General features: G+C 40.9%; 1 protein-coding gene across 4 annotated transcripts in view; it reads right to left on the bottom strand.

Moving 5' to 3' along the window:
* tpst1 (tyrosylprotein sulfotransferase 1) overlaps positions 1 to 18,236 on the bottom strand; it is a 50,034-nt gene extending 31,798 nt beyond the window's left edge. For all 4 annotated transcript variants that reach the window (XM_038692707.1, XM_038692708.1, XM_038692709.1 and 1 more), the window contains exon 1: positions 18,027 to 18,236. The gene's annotated coding sequence lies outside the window, so the exon portion shown is untranslated. The remainder of the gene's footprint in view (positions 1 to 18,026) is intronic.
* Positions 18,237 to 20,191: the final 1,955 nt, after the last annotated feature.

Genomic DNA, 20,191 nt, shown 5'->3' with positions numbered 1-20,191 from the left:
AGAACCAGTCACATGTTTTTTATGGAGAGTTCCATATTGCCCACTGAAAGATAAATGACTTAACTCTTTAACAAGAGACACAATGTGCACATTCTGTAGATAGGGAAATGTGTAAGTTTGCACACAAAACACACACACACACACACACATAAACACAGACACACAGCCCTACACACATACAATTCCCACACATAAATTCAACACACTGCAGGCTTAGTGCAGTTTATTTGTGTGAGGGTTTCTTTGCAGTGACCCTGCAGCAACAGTCACCCTCCTGAAATAAATGGCCTGGGTGGGAGAGCAGGGGGTGAAGGACAAGAGCAAGTCACAGCTGGTCAGTGCATACCACATATTCAGTCAGGTGTAAGTTTCTTATTAGGCTAACCTGACCTGAATAAAAAAAAATGTTGGAAATAACGGTGGGTAGTAACTCTTCTAAAACTTTGTTACCTTGGACATTTAGCAATTAGTTCTAGCTGCAGCAACAGTGATAGGACTTATCTCCATCTACATAACACTCAGATACTGACCCCATTCTCCAGAGATATGGTGCCCTGTAACTCACAACATTAGGGCTCATCAATTACATTTCATTCTAAAGTTCTAGCTTTTGTAGTTGACTAATTGTACAGAAAAAGCTGCATATACAGACTAAGTCAACATGCTTGCTAGCTGGCTAGTGTGGCTAAAAACTCAGGACATTTTATCACTAGTGCAGGTTAATTAAGTAATCATGATTCCAGTGGATTTAAGGATCATGGGTACTGATCAACAGCCCTATCCTTTGGAGGTCATTTAGTCATTTGGGGCTGTGAGTTCTTTACGCATTACACCTACGTGCTCCACCACTCGTTAGACCTGTCAGTGTGAAGAAAGGCAATGAAGCAGCCCAGTTTTACAGACCGTGTCGTATCAGCGATGTTCTCCATCAGCACCACAATAGAGGTTATATTGTGGCTAATAGCGCCCGTACTATTTATTCATCACATGTATCTGTAATCCAACGTTGGTGGTGGTATCTCAGTCATCATACTGAAACAGACTTTGCAAAGTGCAAAACAATTGAGGATAAAATTAAAAGATCGTGGATGGGGAAATAATGGCATGAATGTAAATAAAAAGAATGATAAAATTCATCACTTCAATTAAGCCGATGAATGTGCCTTGACTGAAATTTTACAGTTGCTGGGTAGATTGCAGAAATAAAGGTAAATATCAGACGAAATACCTAAAGAAACAATGTTTTACTATAAGGTTACGTCTCACACCTTATATTTAATGTCCTCCTTCTCATAACAGGAAAGAAAACTGTGTAGGCCCATACGCCTAGTCTGAAGTCTACTTTAGGTGCGAACAATCTCACCACACATTCTTCTTTCATAAATACGTTTATGTGGGGAAGAACGCGAAAATTGTTAGATACAGTTTAGCTTTACATATATGGTCTAAGAATGAAATGTTGTAGCCACACAATCCAACAAGGAAAGCCAGTCACCTTATTAGCTCTGCTGCCTGTCTACACATGTTCCACGTCATCATGAGCATGATGGTTAACAGGCTCTGTCAGCACTGTTCTGCCACAGCAGTGCCTCTGACATCACTATGTGACATTCTGCTGTTCATCACAGAAGAGCAACGAAACCCAGTGCAGCTGACCCCCCCCTTTATGGTATCTGAGGGACTGTTTGGATCACAGCAGGATGACGCAAGACACAGTCATCGTCTTAGTTCCAATTTAAAAGTTAGCGACTTCCTTCCCAGCAGAAACGTGACTGCGGAGTGGAATTTAATGTCCTGGGAAAGAGTTAATATCTGAAGATACATGGAGATCCCAAGTTATTCACATAAAGCTATGTTTAGAAATGCTTTTAAGAGTACATTTTTGGCATACAATGTCGACTGCTGACGAAGGGAGAAAACAACAGTTTCCATCTGTGCCCAGCCCTGACAAAACCACACACTGGCTAAAACACAAAATCTGAAGACCAGAGTATGATAAATGAAGAATGATGAAGCCGTTGCTGACTAATTCTCAAAAATATCTGAAGACTGCTGGTTTGGACGGAAATGTCACCACAGAAATTCAAGAGGAGGATTCACTAAATTCACAAAGCTATTACATTCATCATCATCATCTCTATTATGGTTCAACAATTCATTTTAAAAAAGTACAATAAATGGTTGCGACCCCAGTGCGCATGCGCAATTAAAAAAGCATCAAGCATAATAAAAAAGAAGTCACAGGACTTATTTTCTTGTTATAGTTAGATGTCGCAGGTGTGTCCATGTGTACTTTTTATTGGACATAGTGTAGTAAGACACAAAAGCACAAAAAACAAAACAAAACCAATATACAGGACATATTTACATTGGGGATTAGCAGGCATTATTCTGACAATAGGCTAAAGTACACACTTGACATTACACTACAGCTGGTCCATTAAATGAGCTAAAACACTGCCTACAGTAGAAGGATTTGCTAGCTAGCACAATGGTAGTGGTATTGTATTAAGCTGGATGCCATGAGTTCCTGAGATTCCACGCCCAAGAACACTGACTTTATGGCGTTCACTTTTCCGACCACTTTCAGGGCCATGCATGCATCCGTGCAACCCCCTGCATGGTACAAAAAAAGTTTCGTGCCCTGTGCTATAACTCTCATGCATCCATCGTTTGCATTCATTTTTTCAGTCACCGTTGTATTTCTAAATGTCATGTTTTTCCTATCCTAATGACAGCAAATCTAATCTAAAACCATTAATGGGTAGCATTAAATATATATTATCCTAAAATGTACAGAGTAATGCAGTTGAATGGCGTCAATTCTGACACACTGTACCCAGTGTACCCACATTATATAGGCTATATCAGCTCTTTAAATATCGCCACTGGCCATTGAAAAAAACAACAACAACAAAAAAAAAAAACATACACTAGTTTCTACCTTCTCAGCCAAAAAAAATGTGATAACAGATCTTTGAGTTTTTGTTATATTTCACTTTAGTTACTTGCAAATGTAACAAACATTCACTGTGAGCAAGTACCACAATGATAGGAGTTCGGTGTGGGTAGCTGGTGTTGCTCATTTGGGAAATAAAGAACTGACAAACGGTAAAGATGAAAAAATAAATAAAAGTTTGTATTTATGCAATAAAATAGCGTTTCGAACATTATTTAGTCAGTGTGCACCGCACAAGATGAATCCAACTAACTGAAGCAAGTCCATACATTCTGTACTGTGTTAGCCAGTTTTACCAGGTTGCGACAGACCAAGGAAGGCCAATGCATCACCCTACCATCTGTTTCCCCTCTGACACCATGTTGCCAACTTCTTCTCAGTGGGTTACTTGTGCCTAATGAGCCAAGTGGCTGTTGTTACTTTTAAGCAAACATCCTCGACTGTTAACTTTCACAACAGAACATTACAGCTAATTCCTTGCATTAGCCTCCCCGTGTGAGGGAGCTCATGCAAGACTAAGCTGCAAATAAATGCTTCAAGTACTCCCTCTGCACTGGCACTGAGGAATGTAGAAAATGTGTAAATACTATACTAAATCCTACAGTGCAGCATCTGAAGATGTTTATTTCTTTCTTTTCCTGTTGTCTTTTCTTTCAGCCCACCCACGCAATCTCACATCTCTGTGTCTTCTCCTTGGTGATTCAGTGTTAAAGGGGGGGGGAAGTCACAAAGCATGCCAGGCTGCCAACACCTTTAGTCTATTAGTGGGAGCACAAGAGGGGCCTGCTGTTTCCCCAAGGCTGCGACCAGTTCCCCTGAAGGTAAAGTCCACCTTCTGATCCACTTTTGCAGTTAGATATAATCAATTTGAGAGGTTGAATGCACTCCAGGTATGTCTCACTGAGATTTAACATCATGTTTGGAACGAAGACCTTTGCAAAACAGCTGCACAGAAAGATACAGCCAGAAAATCACCTACAAATGACATAGAATACTAAATTACTGACTAACTACAATTATCTGGTGAAGAGAACAAATAAATGTTATGCAGGAAACGAAAGGAAACAAAGCAGGTAGGTGACGGGGGTGTGAAAGAAGGAGGTGGAATGTGACAAAGACAACAGATGAGTCATTTGTATTATCAAAGGTCAGTCAGGGAAACTAAGCTTTGCAAAAGAAGTAGTTTCAATGAAAATAATAAGGACGGTGTAGTTTACCCATTTCATATAATGAAATATTAGACTAATCTAATAAATTCATTCTTAAACCAACACAAATATCTTCAATATAAGACTAAATATACACATGCAGAAATGTCCATAGATTAATGTTAAGATTGTCTGACGTGCTTGACTTTTCTTTACCATGACTCATCTATTTTTATTTATTTCTTTCTGGACTTCATATTGTGGTCTAATAATCTCGCAAACAAACTTGAAGACTTGAAAATACTTCCTGTCTGTCATCACATGATAACATTAAATGTTCAATTCAATGATTACTGTGGAATTACTTTTATTAACCTGCTCAAACTGTAGAATCCTACCAGATACCAGTGGTTAAGTCAAAACTTGTTAGACAACCATAATCACTCCCATTTGTTACTATCTCAACAATTTATCATGCTGCTGGTTTGTGGTGACCTCAAATCGCTGGTTTGTGGTGACCTCAAATCGCAGTTCCTCCACAACTCAAGTCTGTGACTTACTGAGTGAGTGATGAGGTTACACAATTGGTCGACTGAGTGTCGGAGTTTCGTCATTTGCTATTTCAAAAAGATTTAGCACAAACGTCAATTACATACCATAATTCCAGATTCCTCCGCCCTCTAATCTAATCCCTTTGTATGCAATCATGCCGCGCCCAACACTAGCCTTGCGTTTGGTCTCAAAGTACCATAAGACTATTGCTAGGTTCATCCCTCGTGCTACAGAGTCTCACCTTGTATGTAAGTTGAGCTGACAGCGAACATTCACTTCCCAATAGCAGCGTTTTCATCAGCTTGTTAAAGGAACCGGTGGGGGCCATAGCTCAGAGAGCTTTGTTTTACTCTGACAGAACACTCCATACAGAGTGAGTCACAGAAAAAAACGAGAGACATCCTGCAGACAGAAATGAATGAAAGACCTAACTGCAGTTGTATAAACACAAGCGGCCAAACAAGAAGTTGGCGTGAATAAAACTTTCAAAAATTGAAAAATAAAGTCAAAATTCAAACCAGGAACTAAGTGACTATGAAACTCTTCAGCTCTGAGTATCGATTTTTTAGTACCCAGCCCTACTGAGCCCTACACCCGCTAGCTGCTAAATAGCTAGTGTATAGCTAGAATTCACATTGTCAATCTGAGGCTAAGTATAAGGAAAAAGATGGACGACCAAACAATAGATTGTGTATAGGACATTGCAAGTGAAAGTTTAATTAAGGTTAATTTGTCTTAATTCATTTTGCATAACATTATTAGATACCTGTCAGAATGGAAAAGAACCTAAAGACGGGGGTCCCTTCAGAGGTGAAGCCTTATGAATGCCTGACTGATAAACTGCGGTTGAGATTCAGAGCAGTGTCGCATTACACCTCACACCGGGGCTGAAATGTGTTTGTGTTCAATTAATTGAGGCTCTTCTCTCCTGTTAGTGATATTGTATCCTCTTCACAGGATATTTTTTCCCATTGATCTGTTAGTGGAAGCAGTGGAGGCTGAGGCTGCTCTCCATGGAGCACCGGTGAAACCAAACCACATCAACACTTAATAATGAGGGCAGCGCTGCACTTCATGAAGTCCTGGTGAGAGAGGTCTGTGATACTGACAACGAAAAGAAAAGAACAGCAGGAAACCACTATTCTTCTCACTTCCCAATCATTTCTGCACTGAAATAAACAGTTTGATTAGAATGCCCGGCAGGTTAAAAGGTTTCTTCGATTAAATGTTCCAGTGATTAGTGGATAAATGATCAGTCTGTCTGGCATAAGCAGGGGGAAATCAGTTGGTGTGAGCAGTCCTTCAAACAGTGTCAGGAGCTGAGCAGAGTCAGTTTGTTGCCTCTGTACCTCTTACGGGGGACTCTGTAGATTCAAAATGAACCAAATGCAGAGCCTGCTACTTTCCACCCTCACATTTTACAACATAACTAAGCTGAAATAACTTTTCTCACTAAATTAGAGATGCACAGAATGTTCGGCAACCGAAATTAATCGGCCGGAAATAGCATAAAAAAAAGACCATTTGCATCGCACAACAAATTCACTTCCATTTCCCTCTGTTTGATGACATGATCCGCCAGCAGGACAGCAAAGCTACTTGTATATTGGCAGGAGAAACCAGTCAAAAGTGACTGATAAGCTGGCACTTTGTTTCAAATGCTAAATTTAAAAAGCATTAAAATAACGTTCTTTCACTTCACAGACATCTCCAGACTTCTGTCCATTCTTTACATCTACTGTGCAGGCTGGTCTACTGCAGTGCTTATCTTTGTGTTTCTGGAAGGAAGGAAGTAAATTTAATTTGACAAACAAAGCACTCTTGCAATGGATTACTGTAAATTAACTCAAGTTGTGGAAAGACATGGGCCATGATGACATGATTTTGGCCCTGTCAGCAGCTTTTTGCAGAAGTCCGGTGTGCTTTTTTCTGTGTCAAGGCTGGTGGACATGACTGGTTAAATACAGCTGTAGCATTTACATGATAAGGAAAGTTATAGGGCTTGCAACGTTTTATCGATTACCGTAAAACTTTGAATAGCCCGGGCTTTTATTTGCTAAAATCACTGAATTGACCCTGCCTGTATTTGGGACAGGCGTCCATATGGGACAGGCCTTTAATTATTTTTGCACAAAACAGAAACTGTTTATTTATTTCAAACAGAATAATACTAAAATTATCAGTCATTCATTTGATCTAGCTCCAACAGACGGCTTATGCGACTTTATTTTGAAGGCAGCAACCTCACGAAAACAACAACACGGTGCAGGATGAGAGAAGTTAGCAGACAGAGAGCGATGGACTTCACTTGGATGGATTCATTTTTCTGAAAAGCTGTTTTGATTCTTTGGACCCATACGGACTAAAAAAATATATTAAATAATCAAGGAACAGGACACATTCAGACTTAACGAGAGCTTCAAAGTTAACGTGAGTCAGAACTTTTTCCCCCTTTTCCTCTCTTGTATCAGGCAGGTTACACCGGTAAATTTAAAAGAATTAGACTTTGGGTCTTGTTGTTTCCGTTAAATGAACTTAACAGCGGTATTGTGGAGAATCTAACCGATCTAACAATGTTCAGCAACTCCATATTGATCATACGTTTAAACATTAATATTTGTATTAACGATCTAAGCAGCTTAGAAGCAGCTAAAGCAGGCGGCCCCGCGGGGTTTAAGATATATAAAAACCAGACCAGGCGTTTAATTAAGGCAGGCGGGGTTTTTTTTGTCAAAATGTGTCCCCACACCAGGCCAGTAAAGGAGGCAGGCGGCTGTTTGTGACTCGGCTATTAACTGAAGTTTTACGGTAATCATTACATCTACAAAACATTAGATAATTTTGAAGAAAAAAAAAACACTTAGAGTCCTATATTCAAATAACTAGAATCTAAACTATGTAAAGCAGCAAATCCTCACATTTTAGAAGGTGGACACAACAAACATTTGGCATTTTTATAGGAAAAATCTACCTTCTGATTATCCATTTGTGTATCACACAGATTAATTTACAGCTTTTAATTGTGCAAACAGCCAGCAGACAGTGTTATGTGGTTTTCTAGTGTCTGACAGAGGCAGAGAGGCTAACTGGATTCACACTCTGAACGCAGTGGAGCCCTTCGGCCTAAAAGATGGCCATTTGTACTTGTACCTTTCTAACATTGACTATGGCAACTCCGTCCCTTGGATTCATTATCCAGTAGATTTGAAACCAATTATCAAATGACAATTGTACACCCAGTTTAGGTTGACTAAATAGATTGTTTGCCTTGTGTCTGGGTCCATTTAATTTTCAGCTCTGGATTAATTGGTGTACTCCAGGTCCTTTTGTCATTTTGAGATGGGCAGTGAACCCGGTTTCTACTCGGACTGTAAAATTGTTTTGTTTCAAACTAGGCTTCCACATCAATAGTAGCAGATTTTTTCAAAGACGGCAGTTCAGTACATAATGAGTTGTATACATCAGCCAGCTATCAGTCTTCCTGCATTCCTCTTTGTTTAATGCATCTCATAGTAGCTTGTAACTCACTGACAAACTTATAATCTGACGTTTAGCAGTAAGAGCAGCTTCTCAAGGCAGTGTCAAACTTTTCTTTGCCTGTAGATGGCGCGCATCAACAGCATCTACATCTGCAGTTGCCGTTCCTTTCCTTGCCTCAAGGTGGCACACATTGGACTGGAACTGCTGTTGACAAATGGCTGGTCTGAAACTGCTGCTGCAGCTCTGCATGATAAGAGATGATACTGGATGGCTTTGGGTTCAGGTGCTTTGCATCAGTCCTTGTTTGCAGAGGGGCCACACTTTCACCTGGAAAAGGACTTTGTTTGAGGGAGCTTCAGTGCAGTTGTCCCAGTTCAAAAGTGAATGCATTAAAATAACAGAAGGAACACAGACTGATTTATCCAACACCATCTGCATTGGCATTAACTTTCAGCATATCCATGACCAAAATTGGAATAATAGGAGTAACCTAAACAACACAGTTACAGAGAAACATCACAGTGACCATGCTGGTGCAGCCATGGTCTCCAACAGTCATCCTCTCACTGACAAATGATCTAGCCATTATTAAGTTTCCAATCAGATCTGTGATCTGGCACATTCCTGCAGGATCAATCAGTAGGACTGTGGCCATTACCCTGTCCACAACCTCTGTCCCTCAGGCTCTGTCATAAATCACATGCTATAAAACAAACCCAATCAACCTCCAGCTACACTGTATGACAGGGAGAAGAGATGTCTCTCTCCAGGCAAGACCGACTCATTCCAGCTGGAGTAAAGTCATGATGCAGCATGTGTAAACTAATCCACTGGTGTGACTTTCTGCTTCTTAATGCATGGCTGCTGTTCCTCTGCATCCAGGCCCTTTGAGCAAGGATTACAGAGCAAATAAACTAGGGATGAGGTCAAAGAAAGTCGTTGTCCTCCCCCATTATTTGTACAAACCTTGAGTCAACCTTGGGTTCCCAGAGGATTTTATTTGCTTATGTACCTGTCACACAGGTTATGAGCTGCAGGGACCCGGTCTGCATGTTCAGAATAGATGGTGCGCAATTAAAGATGGGAGACTCTGACATTTCTTGACACGGGAGAAACCCAGCCACATGGCAAGATTCATCTCAGTGTTTGTTTAATCACTTGGCCTGTAGCGACAGAATTGTGTTGGTCTTACTTGAGTAGTATTAAATTCACAGTCAGCCTAAATGTTTGAACCACATCAATGAGGTGTTTTGAATGCAATGTTGTGCTTTTATCCCCTTTTTCCACATAAAAGATAACACACACACATAAAATCACAAGCATAGGATGAGGAAGGGATAAAGACTGAATAATACAGGGAGTGGTTGCTTTATTGTGATTTGCTAACAGCATTAGATTACCTTGTTCAGGGTAGTTTGTTTTATGTCCTTTAAAGTTCTGCTCTGACTTCTGATAAGGGGATCTCTATTATATAGCAGGCTGCAAATGGGCCAAATTACAGCTCAGAATCTGATACATTTTCATTTGTGCTCCCATATGTGGGTGAACATGACTTATACTAAACTGTGGAAACCTGGAGGTCACATTGATCACTATAAGCAAATTATTATTATTATTATCATCATCATTATTTTTATTATAACTGAATGTACTTTTTCCATCTAATTGACATTTGTCAATTCAATATAATTTACGTAGCACCAATTCATGACAGAAGTTATCTCAGTGCATTTGTCATATAGAGCCCTAAACCGTACTCACTGTAATAGACAATCATGAACATAAAGTAATGAAACGGACAGCTTCCCTATTAACTGAATTTGACTGACTGTTTCAAATGACCATACTATGTACTGAAATCACTATACAGTAATCCAGTACAGAACTGTATGTCAAATATAGCTTTGTTAACAAATACAGTAACGTCAGCAGTGGTTTCAGTTAAGGCTGGACAATTAATTGAAAAGTACCGCTAACAGACGTAATTTTTCCATGTCGGTTATTTCCATTACTTATATTTTCGGTTGTAATATTTTCCCTACAATGTGTGTTCATGTACTTTCCCCTTAAAAACATACTACTGCCCGGCCCCATCCAGTCCTGCTGAGCTTCCAGAGTCAGGCAGAGGTTAGCAAGCGTTAACTGCCTTCCAGCTGTTTCCAGCAGTTGGTGAAACAACAGACATCCATTTTATTAACGGAAACATCCACACAAACATTTAAAACTGTACCAAAGGAAGAACACAAACTAATGATATTTTGATGAAGCTACTGTTGAAATAACCAGTGACTCAACTTACACGGCAGTTATGGCTCAGTAGAAAGATCTAGGCTAATCACTAACCAGCATTTAAGTCATTTCCCCTGCAGTGATTTATTGTGGCTCAACAGTGTAGTCTTATTTTTGTTTTGTTTTGTTTTAGTTTGGTGCAGTAATGCCAAGTTCGCCTGTGGATCTCACTTCACTGCCCAGCGAGCCACTAACTGCAGCTTTATGACCTGAGCAAGCTCACTGCTGGTGCTAGTCCAAGTTACACAACGATGCCAATTCTTTTTTGCAGTGTCACTAAATCTTTTTAGCACATAGATATATCGATACATTGTCTATCACACACACACACAGCGCTGTAGTATAGCTAAAGTTCCAGAAAGAGAAATATGAAAATTTTTTTTAAATAAAATACAGTTACCGGCATCCAATCTACTGCCGTTATGTAGCTGCATCCACATTTTTTTTCTATACATGACTTATTTTTTCCTCAATGTGTAACTACTTGCAACTTAGGAGACATATTATTTATTTTATTTTTTATTATACCGTTTTTCCAGTCCTATATTGTAGTTCTGTGATTCCTGTATGGCAGCTTTGCATGATTCAAAGTTCAAAAAAATGTCTCTGTCTGAAACAAGCTGTAGATGCTCCTGTCTCTTTAAGACCCCCCTCAAAGCCCACTGTCTTCTGCTGAAGCATGTTACCAGGTTGTTATCGCAGAGCGGTACAGACAGACTGAGCATTGCTGTGCCGTTGCTGTGGGAGCAAATGACCATATATGAAACACCGGTCCTGTCTATCTCCATGTATCGTAGAACGGAGCCGTTGGTAGAAAAAGCAGTTCAAAACAGAGCGTTCAGAACAGGAGGAAATCTGAGGTCTTTGCTCACAGGGATTTCTTTTAAATACTTTAACTAGGGCTGGGCAATAAAACAATACTGATAATTATCGTAATATAATGTTCCTCACTATCAATATAATAAATGTTCAATATATCGTCAATAAATATTTGGTTTAATTCATTTGAATCTTGGACAAATTAGCCATTAATTTTTCTTTAAAAATATTTATTTTGTTGAGGAAAAGGGACTGAAAAAAAGATTTACTAATCATATTTTTTGAGTGATCCACTGTTTGGCGTTAGTGTTTGTCACATTCTGAACATAAAGAAAAGTTAAACCACATAATCAACCATCTGGTTTCTTCACTTTTCACTCAGGAGTAAAACTCAGCCTTTAAACTTGAAAGAAATAACGATTTGACATATATGGTGATAATTATCGATATCGAATGATATTAAATGTTTTTATCTTGATAACATTTTTGGCAATATCGCCCAGCCCTAACTTTAACCTCATTATTTTAAAGCTTTAAAGCCATGTTTAACATGAACATCCGACATTGTAACATTATAGATAAGTCATAAAATATGGAAAAGCATAATATGTATTCTTTACAACATAGCCTTTATAATTACAATTAATTATTGACATTTCTTATCTTTTAAGAGAATAGTAATGCATCTAATAATACATTTTCCCCCCCTCCCCTAATCTTTGGACTAGCTGTATTACAATATACCAGGGTATTTAGAAACCCTGATAGTGTGACTTTCAATACAGACGGTCCTCTATCTATTAAACTGATACCAGTGTTTCCCACATATAGACTTTATTTGGGTGGGCCGCCTTTGTATATTAACGGTCGACCCGATTTAGCATTTTTGCAGAGAAACAAAGGGGGGGTGTTATCTGGTATTACGTTACAAGACACGGTGGATAATTTCCAAGCATGGACGAGGTAAAGCAACAGTGAACACAGCAGTGCAGATGGCATTCAGTACCACGTTGGTTTCGATCATTTCAATAGGCTACGTCAGTAACAAGCCTCCACGGCAGCTGCTGAGAAAACACAATTGCAAATGGAAAAATCCAATTTTCTGTGTCTTTTCGGCGACTTTGTAAAACGTACTGCTGATGGAGAAAGTCAGCAGAGCAGACACACACAGGGAGAGAGAGAGGAAGAGGCAGAGCAAGCTGCTGTTTTTGCACAGTGTGTGCGTGCGAGTGTGTGGGTGTGTGTAAAGTGAGCGAGGGGGGGGTGAAAAGATAACTGAAGGGAAACGGGAGAAGATTCCAGTAGTGAGTAAACACTAAAATAAGGTGGAGAATGAAGCAGAATTAAAATGTCCTGCACTATACATTCACTGCTCACCTTTTCCTCTGCCGCGCTGCATTCATCTCTCTCGCCCTCTCCCGGCTGACTCCTTAACCATATGGGTCAGGAGTCAGTCAGGATCAGTCAGCCGATTTTGATATTTGCGAATTAGGGCTGCAACTAACGACTATTTCAATAGTCAATTAATCTATCGATTATTGAAACGAATAATCGACTATTTGCACTATGAACTGCAAAATTACACAATGCGTCTTATTTAGCTATCAGCTTTTAAATTAAACTTGAGGTTGTTTTAGGCATGTGCTAATTAACAGTCACGGTAATAAAAAAAATACTGCTTTCAAAAATGCATCTTTTAATGAATGTTTCTGCTGCAGCAACAGAAAGTTCCTCTGAAATAAAGTCCTGATCTCAGCAGCTGATCTGCTGTTTAGTGACTGAGCAGTTTACACGCCAGTACTGCAACACCCCGGGAAAGGAATAATGTCATGCATTACATTTACCAAATTTACAGGGGGTTCAATTATTATTATAATAATTATTAATTAACGATTTTATAGTAGACAGCTATTCACAACATATATATTTTCCCCTAACTCAACAACTCACAAAACTTTTTAAAGGAGTTTGGGGCGGATTAGCCGCCGCCTCACGCATAGACAGGAGAACCATTTTCTCTTCTTTAGAAAGTATGAAATTCTCCGGTGTTTTCTAATCTTGCGCACTCGGCAGCAACACGTTCTCCAGCTGGGAACGTCGCCATAAGCGATGCATCGTTTATGATTGTAAAGTCAGGGCACATCTGGAATGTGAACGCAGCCGTTGTGTATCATAAATGTGATAGTCTCAGCGCTCATAGCGTTAAGTAACACGGTTTTAATGGGAAGCTAGCTCGCTAACTAGCTTACCGAGACGAGTCTTCATCATCCACAGAGCAACAACGTTACGCGCCTCCTCTTCAGATGCTCCGGTGTTTCCAGCTTTGCAGACGCTGCAGTTCGCAACCTTTTTGGCTGAGTGAAGAGTGAAGTGCTGCCACACTCTGGAGGTTTTAGGTGGTTAAGGTGTTACTGCAGCGCTGATGTTAGTAACTTTACTCTTCACATCACTTTAGTCCGTTTTGCTGACGGTGTTGTTACGGCCCAATGACGTCATGAATGAATTGATTATTAAATTCGTTGGCAACGAATTTAATAATCGATTTTAGTCGACTGTGTCGATTAGTTGGTGCACCCCATTGCAAATTAAAAAAATCTGAGATTCTGATATATTACCCGATATTCTTTTTCAGAAACACGTAACATAAATAAAGATTATCCATGACATTTGTTATGAATAGTAATGAGACCTCACCAAGATAACATGACATAACTGCAGTTTACAACTACACTTTTTTTATTGTTATAGATAGTACTTTAAACAAAAGTACAGCCGATTACGTCCACTGATTGCTGTGCTTTGTGTTGCCAACGGAGGAGCTGCAGAGTGCCCTCTGGTGGACAACCTATGCAACGCATAACATGACATGAGTGAAGGATCCGTCTTTATTGTCATTTAACAGTTAAAAACACCAAAACCGATATGTCTGCAGATTACAATGAAGTGGGATCACTTAAGGGACACAATATACTGTAGTACCCTCTAGTGGACGCTCTTGGTACTGCAAGGGACAAAACTCTTCAGATTAATGCACCGACTTTAAACATATTTAGAAAGGTGACAAATTAAGTGAAAATTCTACATAAACAAGTGAATACTCACTGAATATTTGACAAAAGATTATTACACATAGATCATATGCTACGGCCTTAACAGTCACTAAATCTGAACCCAACTAAACATCTACGGGATGTCGACAAAACACCAAAAGAGAAAATATCTTTTGGAAGAATGCTGATCATCCCTCTAGTAGAGTTCAACAAACTTAGAGAATCTATTTCAAGGAGCACTGAAGCTGTTCTAGAAGCTCATGGTGGAACAACACCTAATCAAGTCACTTAATGTTGGGAGTTACTTTAATTTGTCTCACGTTTATAGATCAATGGTGGCAGATTCCAGTGAATGTGAAGGCCTACAGACTGAAGCCTTTCTGCTTGGTACCTTTGCAACCTTACAAGGTTGCAACCATCCAGCTTCATGTCATGTCACCCCATGTCTTACTAGAGTACACGAGCAGTTCACACAGGAAGCAGTCACACTTCAAACCACAGCAGTCCTGCCTGCGTGCATCTGAATATGCATGGAAGGGGGGGAGGGGGGAAACTGAGTGGGCAGCCTTTGTAGTATGACTACAATTTGTAAGGCAGTGAGACACAATCTGGGCTATCAGGGCTGTCAGTGTGGGAGTGTTGCTCTGGAGACTGTTTTTATTCCGATCATACTAATGGTTTGCATGCTTGTAGTATATTTATAGTATTTACTGCAAACCCTTTCACTTTCAATAATTTTTAAAATCACGCTGATATGTGTATTCCAGTTGTCCGGGGAGGCAGTGTTTTTTCTCATTTTACTATGCTGCTGTGACATGAACCTTGCTTTAGATAGGTCATCCACCACAGCGAACATCGTTTGTGTTGTTGTCAAAGAAGTAGTGGTTGTGTAGTAATGTAGGAGGGAGTGCAGACTGTTTTGCAAGATTGGCATACCAGTTCAATTTTACAAACTAGTGAAATTAACACAAACCAGTGGCTGCATGAAAGACAGGAAAAATATTTAAAATATATAACGTTATGGTATGACTTACAAAGTGGTGAGCAGCTTGATTTGTAAAACTTTAGCTTACAGTGGTATGATCCTTTAACACTGAGGAAAATCCGAGATGGTTTCATGAACAATGCTGAGCTTCTACTCTATTGTATTCCAATTACCTGAACTATCTAATTTTACTGAATTATATAATTAATCTTCTTCAGGAGCACATTGTCTATGTTTCGCCCTTGTTTGGTTATAAGAATTATGACCAAGACACATACTGAGCGGATGTCACACAGTAGTTCTAATGTTGAGCTTTGTCCACCCAACAGTCCATCACCTCAAAATATTCCATTTACAATGTCATAAAACAAAAGGACAGCAGCACATCGAGCTAAAAGCCCAGCATGTTTGGAACTTGTGCTTGGAACATGGGACAGACGTTCAGCCGTTTCAATGTTTCATCACATAGGCAATACCTCCCCTATACAGGAAATTACCCTGCTTAACATTAGTGGTGAAACTACTAAGCCATTACAGCTGAGTGCATCAACAAGAAATTAAATGATTACAATACTTTTGATCTATTAACCTTTTACGTCAGCAACCACTTGCTGGTAACAGGCTCCCCGACAGCTTGTTGCTTTTCTGTTCATTATCAGTTGTACACATTTGGTTATTTGGATCTGTAGTTATTCTACAGCTACAGTAAAACACACACAATAATAGCTCTATTCATTTCCTACTGAGATCCAGCAAGTCACCAGGAAAACCTGACCAGTGTGTGGGTGGTCATCAAACTTGTTGCCTCAGAGCTCAACTGTTCCTCTCATGAACAGCCATGTTTCTTTTTCCCAGTCAATGTGATTTTAATGCTACTTCCCTGGTGTAGCTTTAACTCCCCAAAATGGCAAACGCTGCAAGAGGCAGAACCAAAGAAATCCTGATGTGTCAGCTGTAAACTTTGAAGCCACAGACAACTGCACACGCACAACTGAAAGCTCTGACCGCACTCAGTCAGTCAAAAAACTGTGATCCATCAATCAAGTGTTTCACAGTGAGAACAAGCCGTGCAGCAGATCTACTGATATCTCCGGCCATCAGCACCACTATTCTGGGAGGTTTAATGAATGCAGGCCCCCACATCAGTAAGTCCTTGAGCAGCAAGCCCTCTTTGGGGGAACTTCATAAATATGGGCCCCGCTCTGCAGTTGAAACCCTGGCTGCGCTCAGCGGTCAGACAGCTGCCTGAGTGAATGTAATAATTGTGATGTAGCAGTTGGTGTTCTTTAAGTAAGCTGAGCTGGAGTCCAAAAGATGCAGCTCTGCAGCTGCGGAAACCGACCCGCTGAAAGCAGCCAGCACTGAGGAATGGGCTGAACTCAACTGGACTTGAGTGTGTGCCCCCCCCCCCAGACCACCTGCACACAGCAGATGTGCTCCTGGCTACCAAAACACTGGTAGTCTCTGCCTCCTGCTGGCTGACTGCTACAGGGGTTTTTTTGTTGGTTTTTTCCTTCTTTCTTTCTTTTTTTTTTTTTTTTTAAAATAGGAGTCATTGTAAACCTGCAGGCTACAATTGTAACTTCTAGTTTTTAAATCCACTTAACAATTTCTCTAAGACATGAGCCACCACGGGTTTTCAGTTATTTTCTTGCCAATCTGACATCTTTAATTAGCAGTAGAAGGGAATATTAATTTCCCTCACAAGCCTGGGACACGGCAGTGGTAAACACTACTGTCTGAAAATGATGGAAAAGTCAGTTTTTGCAGAGAGACCACATCTCTCTGGTCCACAACAGGATAGACTGCAAGCTTTGCTGAGCTCCTGCCAGGACCTAGCCAAGAAAGCAGCAATGTTTTTCCCATGTGTGGAGCTGCAACATCACCAGTACATCCTCACGTTAATCTGCGGTGCGGGCTACTTCGCAGGAGCTTGACCAACGTGACTAACTGAGACAGGGTCATTTTTTTCCAACCTTTGCTGCACTCACAGGCCAAAACGCTTACATATGAAACCCCGACACATTCCATTAGCCATTAATATTATACGTAACCTCAAACCAAATTATATTAAAAACTGCAATTAAATGACGTCTCGTTCATCCGCAAAGGAGCACAGTTCATACCACAAATGCATCTGGGTACAAATGTTCATCAAATGTTAACTTTACATTTGGTTTAAAGTGCTCTTTACCGCACCCACCGCGGTCTATTTTGGAGAGACGGGGGCAGAAGCACCGAGGGTTTAAGTTGAATTCAACTGAAATACGTAGTGCCTGGTGGCCCAGCCGTACGTCGAGAGGAAGAGTCACCTCTGAACAATCGTCAAATGTCTTCGGCGATCTTCAAGGTGTGGAACGTTAACCGAACTACGTTTGTAGAAAATCAAGGCAGATATGTGATCAGCCTTAAGTCCAGGTCCCCTGAGGGGCGGCACGTAACGGCGCTGTCAACATTCACCCCAGCCTCGATGTATTTATTTGACATCAGCTTCATTTATGTCATTTATGTGATTAACGTTGTATCAGCCGGGGTCATTTTTTCCAGTCTTACTAGCCAACATGCCACATTATGTAACCCGCAATAAAGAGCAAGAGTAGCTATGTTAAGGCTAAGAACGACGTATTAGGGTTACTCAAACCCCCCCTGGTAGAAATGTGCGTTTAATTGTCGCAGCTCCTGGGCTAAAGGAAAGGCGAGGAGAGGGACATTACAACAACACCACAGCGCCAAAAAAAACCTACCTAATGCTGCGGATACGGCGCGGGAGAGACCGGTTTGTCGGTCAGAAAAGCTCCACAGAATCCAGTGCCAATGTCCGGACAGTCGTGCCGTCCTCTGGAGTCACTTTCCGAGCATTTTCTGTGTACATAGACCGTGTTAGTCGCACGGCGGACAGGCTTGTTGCGCTGGTGGACTGGCGGTGACACCAAACACACTGCTACAACTGAACTGCTCCACTGGCGATGAAAGACGAGCTGTGATTGGTCTATAATTCAGAGAGCGGTTGCGTGTCAGAGCTACTGATTGGTCTATACAGTGTAGGACGGAACTTCAGTGGATTTAAAAGCGCAGTACATTCATAATGGCTAATATTTCAGTTTTAGGAAGAAAGCAATGATCAATTCAAATTAACTGATCACTTCGGTAGATATTGATTTTAAATGAGTTTAAATACGTCAGTAATCTTAATGCAAAAGCATGCACTCAAAGTACAGCCCTTTGACACCAAACTATGTCTTTTAGAAAAGTGGCCAGGATGTTTGCTTGCTTTAATCAGTACACTGTATCCACTCTAGGAAGTAAGAGGCAAATGTGGCAATGTATGCTTCCTTATGTGAATGTACATGGCTTCCAAATAATTTTGATGATTAATCTTTAGAATTTCTAGCTAAATTTTTGTGTTGGCTCTGACAATAACAAGAAGTACCGAGAGCTCTCAACCACTCCAACCAGGGTGGTGAGAAACTTGGGTGCCATGATTGATGACCAGCTGTCCTTTTCAGACCATGTTGCTGCCGTCTCTCGGTCGTGCCGTTTTGCTCTTTACAAATAAGAAAAATGAGGCCCTACCTTATTCAGTACGCCAGCCTGGTTCTGGTACAGGCTGACAAGGCTAACATGGTTATCTCTCACCTGGACTATTGCAATGCCCTCCAGCTTGTCCAGTGAAACCCCTACAAATGGTTCAGAACACAGCAGCATGTCTGGTTTTTGATCAGCCCAAAAGGACTCATGTCACTCCTTCACTCACTGACCTCCACTGTCTCCCTGTGGCCTCTTGTTCCTCCTCAAAGTCATTAATGCTTGCATACAGAGTGAGTCTGCACCCATCTACCTAACCTCCATAATACAAGATTACATCCCTTCTCTCCCAGGACCTCAAGTGGGAGATGAAGATCATCTCCCACCCAGCAGAGAATGTACTTCCTGCTACTGCCAAAGATATAGGCAGGCTGCAGCGTATCATTAAGGTGATTGGTTGCAATCTACAAGGTACAAGTACAAGTTACAAGGTTGTTTATTAGTCATTATACAGCACAAGGCTGCATATCGGAACAAAATGTGTAGTTTGTTTGTGCTATACACCCAACATATAACGAAGTGTAGGCCTACATTAAAATATGGTAACATCCAGAATTTTTACATTGATTTAGCTGACGCTTTTATCCAAAGCGACTTACAACTGCTACACATGTCAGAGGTCACACACCTCTGGAATAATTCTCTCTCTCCTCTGGAGCAACTAGGGATTAAGAGTCTTGCTCAGGGACACAATGGTGGATGGGTTACAGTGGGGGATTGAAGCCGGGTCTCTCACACCAAAGGCAGGCGTCTTATCCATTGCGCCATCATTACCATCATCAACCAGTTATCCTGCGTACAGGGTCGCGGGCGGCTGAAGCCAATCCCAGCTGACATCAGGCAAAAGGCAGGGTACATCTGGACAGGTCACCAGTCCATCGCAGGGCCACACATAAACAAACAACCACTCACACCTAAGGACAATTTAGAGTCACCAATTAACCTAGTCCACATGTCTGGAATGAATGGGAGGAAGAGTGGGAGGAAACTGGAGCACCTGGAGAAAAACCACACTGACAGAGGGAGAACATGCAAACTCCACACAGAAAGGCCAGGGCAACCGGGGTTTGAACCCATGACTTCAATCTTTATTGTTTATATTAAGTCAATCTTCCATCACTTCAGGATCTGTAGCCAGGACTCTGAAGCAAGGAGGAACAATTGCAGCTGACCCCTCCCGCCCTTCATACAAACTGTTTCAGACTTTCCCCTCCGGCAGAAGGCTGCGGTCCATCAGGACCAAAATCTCTCGCCACAAAAACAGCTTCTTCCCATCTGCAGCTAGCCTCATTAACAAGGCCGGGTCCCCAACTGACACTCCCCC

This window comes from Micropterus salmoides, unplaced genomic scaffold, assembly GCF_014851395.1.
Source record: "Micropterus salmoides isolate LMB-PRFRI ecotype aquatic unplaced genomic scaffold, ASM1485139v1 Ms_hic_scaffold_3, whole genome shotgun sequence".
Taxonomy (NCBI): Eukaryota; Metazoa; Chordata; class Actinopteri; order Centrarchiformes; family Centrarchidae; genus Micropterus; species Micropterus salmoides.
Note: the sequence above shows the minus strand (reverse complement) of the source record. Positions and strands in the feature narration are given on the sequence as shown.